Source organism: Physeter macrocephalus, chromosome 20, assembly GCF_002837175.3.
Source record: "Physeter macrocephalus isolate SW-GA chromosome 20, ASM283717v5, whole genome shotgun sequence".
NCBI lineage: Eukaryota > Metazoa > Chordata > Mammalia > Artiodactyla > Physeteridae > Physeter > Physeter macrocephalus.
In genome coordinates this window covers 21,381,791-21,391,449 of record NC_041233.1, presented here as the reverse complement: position 1 = coordinate 21,391,449, position 9,659 = coordinate 21,381,791, and positions in this window count along the sequence as shown.

The following is a 9,659-nucleotide window of genomic DNA, read 5'->3' as shown; positions in this document are numbered from 1 at the left end:
CTTCGCGGCATGTGGGATCTTCCCGGACCGGGGCACGAAGCCGTGTCCCCTGCATCGGCAGGCGGACTCAACCACTGCGCCACCAGGGAAGCCCGAGTCTCAAATTTAAAAGGCTTGAAATTAGAGTTTGGTCTCTAACCACAGCAGAATTGAACTAGAAATAACAAAAAGCCAGAAAATCCACAAATGTTTGGAAGGTGAGCAACATAATTCTAAACCTCTATGTCAAAGAAGATTTCAGTGGGAATTTTTATATAGTTTGAACTAAAGGATAATGAAAATACATTATAGTAGAATTTATGGGATGCAGTGAGCAGTGTTTAGAGGGAGATCTGTAGCATTAAATGCATATATTTGAAAAGAAGAAAGGTTTAAAATCTTCAATCTATGTTCTCCTCAGGAAGTTAAAAGCATATTTAGCATGTGGAGGGGAGCAGGGGATACATGGGAATTCTACTTGCTATGAACCTAAAACTGCTCTGAAAAATAAAGTCTATTTAAAAATTTAAAAGCACTCACATATATGGTCAAATGATCTTTGACAAAGGTGCAATGATGACTCAATGGGGAAAGGACAACCTCTTCAACAAATGGTGTTGGGAAAACTGGGTATCCATGTGCAAAAGAATGAAGTTGGACCATTATCTTATACCATGTACAAACATGAACTCAAAATGGATTAAAGACTTAAACATCAGACCTAAAACTATAAAACTCCTAGAAGAAAACATAGGGGAAAATCTTCAGGTCATTGCTCTTGGTAATGATTTCTTGTTTATGACACCAAAAGCACAGGCAACAAAAGCAAAGATAGACAAATGGGGCTACATCAAACTTAAAAACTTCCATTACAGGGGGCGCAGTTTTGATCTCTGGTCAGGGAACTAAGAGTCCCACATGCCCCACTGTGCGGCCAAAAAAAAAAAAAAAAAAATGAACTTTTGTGCATCAAAGGACACAGCAGAGTGAAGAGGCAGCCTATGGAATGGAGAACATATGTGCAAATCATATATGTGATAAGATACCCAGAATATCTAAAGAACTCCTACAACTCAGTAACAAAAAAATCAAACTGATTAAACAGTCCAACAAGCATATGAAAAGATACTCAGCATCACTAATCAGAGAAGTGCATGTTGAAACCACAAGATGTCAACTCATACTCATTAAGATGGTTAATATTTGGAAAAAAGAAAATAACAAGTGTAGGTGAAGATGTGGAGAAATCAGAACCGTTATGCACTGTTGGTGAGATTGCAAAATGGTACAGCCCCTGTGGAAAACAGTATGGAGGTTCTTCAAAAAAGTGAGAATGGGACTACCATATGATTTAGCAATTCCAGTTCTGGGTGAATATCCAAAAGAATTGCGAGTAGGGTCTCAAAGAGGTATTTGCATACTCACGTTCACAAGACATATGAACGTTCCTGTTCATTCATAATAGTCAAGAGATAGAAGCAACCCAAATGTTCATGGACAGATGAATATTAATCTTTAAAAGGAAGAAAATCCTGTCATATGCTACAACATAGATGAAACTTGAGGACATTATGCTAAGTGAAATAAACCAGTCACAGGACTTCCCTGGTGGCCCAGAGGTTAGGACTCCACACTTCCACTGCAGGGGGCACGAGTTTGATACCTGGTCAGGGAACAAAGATCCTGCATGCCTCATGGCATAGCCAAAAAAAGGTAAATAAACCAGTCACAAAAAGACAAATACTGTATGATTCTACTTATATGAGTTACCTAAAGTAGTCAAATTCATAAAACAAAATAGGATGCCAGTTACTAGAGATTTGAGGGGAGGAGAAAGGGGAGTTGCTGTTTAATGGATACAGAGTTTCAGATTGCAAGATAAAAACGTTCTGGAGGTCTGTTTTACAACACTGTGAAAATAGTTAACATTACTGAACTGTATACTTAAAAATGGTTAAAATGGTATCTTTTATGTGTTTTGTTACCCGACACACACAAAAGCAAATTAAACTCTAAGAAAGTAGAAGGAAGGAAAACAAAAAAATCCTAAAGTTTATAAAGCAGAAATTTCTGTGAAAACAGTGATCTGTGGATTAGCCCTACACTATGGTTAAATGTGCTTTTTTGTGTATGCAGGACAACATCTTTATACATGTTTTAAAGTTTATCTCTATTGTTGCTGATGCTCAGGTCAGCATTATAATGTATAGATAAAATACATAAAAATAAGAATCACTATGTTCTTTACGTGAAACTAATACTGTAAGTCAATTGTACTTCAATAAACAGGAAAACGTGGAAATACTTTTCCATTTTTCATTAGGATGTTTGTCTTCTTATTATTGAGTTTATTAAATATTTTGGATACAAGTCCTGTATCAGATATATTAATTGCAAATATTTTCTCCCAGTGTGTAGCTTCACTATTTATTCTCTTAATAATGTTTTTGGATGACCTGAGAATTTTGGCTTTTACATTTAGGCATGTGATTCATCTTGAATTAAATTTTGCAAATAATGTGAGGTAAGATTTGAGGGCTTATTTTTGTCCACATGGTTCCAGCACCATTTGTTGAAAATAATTTCCTTTCCCCATTAAATTGCTTTGGTGCCTTTGTCAAAAATCTATTGACTATATAATTATGGATTTATTTCTGGACTTTTAATTCTGTCTCATTGATCTGTTTGTCTATATTTATACAAACCACATTGTTATGATTACTATAGATTTATAGTAAGCCTTGAAAGTAAGGAAGTGTAGTTACTCCAAATTAGTTCTTTTTCAAGAATGTTTTGGTTCTAAGATTTTTGGTTTTCCATATAAATTTTTGAATTGTTAATCCACTTTTTTTTAAGCTGCTGTGATCTTTATTGGAATTGATTGAGTTCTATTTGAGGAAAATTGACATCTTAACAATACTGAGCTTTGCAATCCATGAACATGTTATATTTCTCTATTAAGGTCTTTTAAAATTTCTCTCAGCAATGCTTTGTAATTTTCAGTGTAGAGAGCTTACACATCTTTTGTTAAATTTACTCCTAAGCATTTATATTTTTAGTAATATTGTAAATGGAATTTTAAATTTCATTTTCCAATTGTTCAGTGCTTGAGTGTGTGTGTGTGTGTGTGTGTGTGTGTGTGTGAGAGAGAGAGAGAGAGAGAGAGAGAGAGAGAGAGAGAGAGAGAGAGAGATTGCTTTTCTATGTTGACTTTATAACTTACAACCTTGTTAAATTTCTTTGATAATGTCCTCCCTTCTCTTTTCTCTCCTCTTTTCCTGAGTCTTCTATTAGTCATATTGGGCTTCCTGATTGATTTTGTCATTTTCTTACTTTTTCTTTCCTATTTTCCATCTGTTTGTCTTTTGGTTCTCCTTTCTAGGTGATTTTCCCTGATTTTATGTTCCAGCTCTTAGAACTTTATTACTGTGTTATGGTAAACAGCTTCTAAGATGCTCCCCAACGATCCATATCTCTGTGTAGTCCCTTCTCAAATGCTATCAAGGTTGGTCTGTATGACCAACAGAGTAAGGTGGAAGTGAAGATGTATGACTTCTAAGCCTGCTTCTGACTTGCTCTTTTCTGGATCAATTTCTCTGAGAGAAGTCAGCAGCCATGTCATGTAATCCAATGGAGAGGCCCACATAATGAGCTGAGGCCTCCTGTAAACAGCCAGGACTAACTTGCCAGCCAGGTGTTTGAGCCATCTTAGAAAGGTGACCCTCCCACCCCAGTCAAATCTTCAGATGACTGCTGCCCCAGCTAACATTCTAACTGCAATCTTATGAGGGACCCCCCGCAACCACCTAGATAATCCACTTCCAAATTTCTGATCCATAGAAACTATGAAATAATACATGTTATTTTTAAAAATTTATTTTATTGCAGTATAGTTAATTTACAAGTTGTGTTCATTTCTGCTGTACAGCAAAGTGATTTAGTTATGCATGTATGTATATTCTTTTTCATATTCTTTCCCATTATGGTTTATTACAGGATATTAAACATAGTTCCCTGTGCTATATAGTAGGACCTGTTGTTTATCCATTCTATACATAATAATTTGCATCTGCTAATCCCAAACTCCCAGTCCATCCCTCCCCTACCCCCCACCTTGACAACCACAAGTCTGTTCTCTATATCTGTGAGTCTCTTTCTGTTTCATAGATAAGTTCATTTGTGTCATATTTTAAATTTGATATATAAGTGATATCATATGATATTTGTCTTTCTCTATCTGACTTACTTAGTATGATAATCTCTAGGTCCATCCATGTTGCTGCAAATGGCATTATTTCATTCTTTTTTAATGGCTGAGTAATGTTCCATTTATATATGTACCACATCTTTTTTATCCATTCCTCTGTCGATGGACATTTAGGTTGTTTCCATGTCTTGGCTATTGTGAACAGTGCTGCTATGAACATAGAGGTGCATGTATCTTTTGGAATTATATTTTTTTCTGGATATAAGCCCAGGAATGGGATTGCTGCATCATATGGCAACTCTATTTGAAATAATACATGTTTATTCTTGTTTTAAGCCACTAAGTTTTGAGGTAATTTATCACATAGCAATAGATAACCATTAGATGCTATTATATTTTTGATTTCCAAGAGCTCTTTCTTATTCTCTGACAGTCCCATTTTAATAGCATGTTGTCCTTGTGAAGATAAAGAAACAAAACATCCAGTAATCAACATATAAACATCTAAAAATGTAGATTTGTGCATAAATCACTGATGTAATTTCCTTTATATCAAGTGGCTGAATGATCATGATAGTAAAGTCCCTAGTTCCTATGTACCAGTGTTAAATGATAAATAATTACTATTCCATTATAAGGTGAGAACATAACTAATAAGACTGTAGTCCACAAATAATCATTGATTTAGTGCAGTGGTTCTCAAGAGGGGCAATGGGCATTTGGCAGTGTCTGGAGACACTTTTGATTGTCAAGTCTGGGTGAGTGCTACTAAGATCAGAAATGCTGCTAAGCATCCTACAATGCACAGGACAGCCCCTTACAACAAAGAAATATCCTGTCCAAAATGTGAATAATGACAAGGCTGAGAAACCCTGGTTTAGTATAAACCTAAGAAGACAAACAGGATTCTGAAAGATCAATCGTATTAATATTTTAAGCAGTGATTTGAGTGGTAAAACAGACTACGTGCTGAGGGAATGCAGACAAAAAGCTTCTGCAAAATCAATCATCCCTTTCTCTTTGCTGCCTTAGCATTTTGTTTATAACTATTATAAATTGGAAAAAAGTCTATAATGTAATGTATTACAGTTATTTGTTTCCCCCCCTACATCGTGAGTAGTCTTAACTGTTTATTCCTGGTGTCTTGGTCCTTAGTAGGTTTTTGTTGATTGTATAATATGAGAAAAAGTGACTGTGAGTTAGAGAGGTACAAAAAGTACAAATTGAAAGAAGCCCAACCCCTTCCCTTCCCTCAAACTCTGTAATTATGGCAAATGATTGATTGATAAATAGAACCCAAAAGGTAAAAGAGTAAGAATGAGAAAGAACATGGGTTATATACTATTTCCCTTATGTGCCTAAGAATATTTACTTCTATCTATCTACCTTCCTTTGTGCCAGGCAAGACTAACATATTACATTCACTCTCACTTGATCCCTGTTAAGGCTCTAAGCTCAAGCACAAAGGCTGTCTGGTGTGTCTTTGTTCCCCTTTGTATCTTCAATGCCTAGCACAGTACCTGGCCATGCCAGGAATCTTTAAAACAATCTTATGAAGTAGCTATAACACATGTTCATGATTACAATTTTTTAGGGGCTTTGAGCTAATCGTATCACATGTATTGCCTCATTTAATCTTTACCACAACACTATGGGCAAATATTGTTAACCTATAGTACAGATAACAATAACAGCTTGTAAGTTTATTCATCAGTCAGTGACATTGTTCTAAGCACTTTACATACATTAACTTATTTAATCTCAACAAACCTATAAGGTAGTCACTATCATCATCTTCATTTTAAAGAGGAGGAAACTGAGGTACAGAGAGGTTAAATGAGTTAACTCATCTGATGTTACCTAATTAGTGACAGCTTTGAACCCAGGTGATCTGGCTTCAGAGGCCACACAATTAAACCCGTCACAACATTGCCCTCCATAGACAATATTAGCAAAATTAAGTAACTTGCCTTAAGTTACAAAGCTAATAAAGAGTGAAATTGGTATTTAAGCCAGGACTTTGAAATTCTAAAGCTCGTACTTTTTTATTAGTCTAATTACCTCTCTAAAAATAGAAATATTCTACATTTTCTTTATGGCAAGTTTAAGATCTTTCTTAGTAAAAGTGTCATTTTTTGATAAAAATCAGCCTCGACTATCTACCCCTCTTCAAATGTGTAAAACTTATCACTTAACTAGAAAATGCAAAACAGTATGTGTATTTTTCTAAACCATGCCTTATTTTTTCTGCTATGTATTTTTGGGGACCCAAAAGATAGGTCTTATGACAGTAATGTCCTACTGGGCATAAAAACTCGCAAAGTTCCTGTTAAATAATCACAGATAGATTTATTAATGGAAAGATTAGGGTATAACTTAACAACTATCACCAGAAGTAAAATGCTATAAAGATAATTCCTATGAGTTGTGTCCTATGAGACGCAAACCCATAGAGGAAATTTATCAGGGAATGTCCTTCGGATCAATGCCTGTGGAGGATTGGAAGGAAGCAGGATTAGACAGGAATAAACTGAGCTGCAATGGGATCACAATATGGTGTCTTTGTGTGACACCATAGAGGGTTCTGAAGCAGTTGTCCCTTCAGAGTTGTCCCAAGTGGAGCATGAGGTCCGAACCTTTATACCCCCACATAGATGAGTCTTTGGCGGTGAGCTGTCCTGGGAAACGAGCATGACCTTGGATGATGTGGCTTCTTCATCTAAGTTGTAGCTATCAGCCAACCTTCCCAGTAGCTGGAGGAATAAGTCCTCCAGTTCTAAAGGGGGAATCTGGGCAACACAGTACAGCACAGCATCCATAACAGTCCACCTTTGTGCCTCTTAGATCCATTTGCTTCATATAAATTCTGGAAGCAGCTTTTTCAGGACACTGGAGGGTTCTTAGGGAAAACTTATGAGGGGAGGGTCAGTGGAATGAACTGCAGCTGCTTCTGCTGCAACTGGTAACAAGATATAATCAAAACTCATCAAATTCCTCCTTTGTTATCAATGTAGTTTTCTCTCATCCATAGCTAACACCACTACTGGTCTAGATGGCTTAGTTGGAGGATTGACCCAAATCTTCCACCATGAGGATCTGAGCCCCTGGTTACCATGCACTTCTCGGGCCTAACTGCTAACTTTATCCATTTACCATCAAAACTGAGTAAGGAAGTACTAAGAGAAGCCTCAGTAGGTCACCTGGATTTCAAAGATAGTCCTCCCTGTCCCCATTGTGTAGCAGCAGCCCTCTCTCCTCCTGATGATCAGGTCCATTTCCCCCACCTAGATGATTACTTCTTATTGACTGTTCATCCCTTGGCACAAAGGGCTTAAAGTGCCTGAATGATGAGAACCATAGCTTAAAGTTCAATAGGGTTCTTACTGTGTCCCCTGGTGGAAACATTTCCCCAAGGGTACCATAACATCTAAATCTGCAAAACACAGTTGCAGGGATAGGAAGCACAGATTCCCCAAGTAGGCTTGATGTTAAGTGTGTCCTAGCCTACTTCCACTCCTTGGTTCCTGGACCCACATATTCTCCACGTATTAAGGGCACAGTACAATATAGAAGTTACTGATTTAGCATGTATACTGCATCCTGGCAGTTGGTGTGCCAACGTCAGTATATCATATCCAAGCTTGTACCTCAGCTGTGCCTTCGATAGACCCTTCTATCATTCTGTCATGTTGGTGGCATCTAGGGTCACCAGTGGATCCCATCGTCATGTGCCACTGCTGAATCTCCTTGCTGTAAAGTGGGTCCTTTGGTCTGATGCAATGTTATATACGAAATTATGTTGGTGGATCAAATATTCTGTAAGCCCTTAGATATTGATGCTGCTGGAGGCCCCGTGGGTAGGAAAGACAAATACATACCTAGAATACATGTCTATTCCTGTTAGAACAAATCTCTGGCCCATTAAGAATGGAAGGGGCCTAATATAGTCAACCTGCCACCAAAGTCTCCTTGAAGAATGGTGCCATATCAGTGGCACAGCAGTGAGCTCTGTTGCTAGCATATGGGACATTTGGCAACATCAGTAGCTAAAGTAGCCTGGTCAGTGGAACCCATGCATAGTCTCCCTCTCTGCCGTTATGGCTACTCCTCCATTAGTTCGTTGTGCTCTCATTAGGGTAGCCCGTGACAGAGGCTGACTAATACCTGCCCGTCATTTAATCTACCTGGTTGTTAGTGCCTCTTCTGTACTGGATGCTTTCTGATTGGCATTGGCCTTTGACACAAAGATTTTCACACTTTGCATCTTCTCTCATTGGTCTATTCATGTGCCTTTACCCCAGACTTCTTACTCCCCAATCTTCCAATATTTTCTATTTTAGGCTCCTTATCAACTTACCAAAACATTTACCACTACCCATGAAACTGTGTATATCCTAACCTTGGGCTACTTCTTTTTCTACACAGGGTAAATGACCAGGTACGCCACCTGAAGCTCTGCTCATTGGATTTCCTCTCACAGCTATTTTCAAGGCTACCCCTGATTGGCACTTCAGTGCAGCTGCCATCCATTTTTGACTTGAATCTATATAAGAGGCCAATCCACCTGTGAACCCAGCTTGACCTCATTCCTGCTTTGTCAGTCATAAAGAACACTCTCTACCCCCACCATATGGCCATAGTTTTGAGCTGAGGGAGAGATGTCAGTTCATCAGTGGCACATGACATGGGGGTCTAGATGTAGGCTCATGATCCATCGATACAGTGGACCACTGTGATATTCTGTGAGATGTCCAGCTAGTCCAAGTGTCTTCAGATTATATTATGGCAGAGGGTAGAAGATTTAACATAGCCCTGAGAATAGACTAAATGTATACTGTTATCCGTTCCAAGAGAATGTAACCTGTTTCTGATTCTCCTTTTTGATAGGGATAGAAAAGAAAGCATTTGCCAACTCAGTGCCTGCCTACCACATACCTGAAGCTGTGTAACTCTGCTCCAGCAAAAGTACTATATCTGGCATAGCTGCTGCAAGTACAACTACTACTTCGTTGAATTTGTGATAGTCTACTGTCACCCCCCAGAATCCATCTGGTTTTTGCAAGATCCAGACTGGTCAATTAAATGGAGATACACTGGGGACTAGTATCCCTGCATTCTTCAGGTTTTGAAAGGTACTACTAATCTCAGACATTCCCCCCAGGATGAATTGTTTTTGATTTGTTGGCAGACGGGGGTGGGTAGCTTTAGAAGTCTCCACCCGTTCTTCCCCATTGCAATAGCTCCTATCACACAGGTCAAGGAACCAATGTGGGGTTGTTCTACCAATTATGTCCATTCTAATTACACATTTAGGGACTGGAAAAATTACCACTGTGAGCTGGGTCAAGATTCCATTTAATACCTGATCACCTAATGCCCCACTAACAGGGAGGCCATGATGATGCTTTGGGTCTCCATATATCAAAGTTAATTAGACCCTGTAACTGACTGTCTTTGAAATGTCTGAGTACTC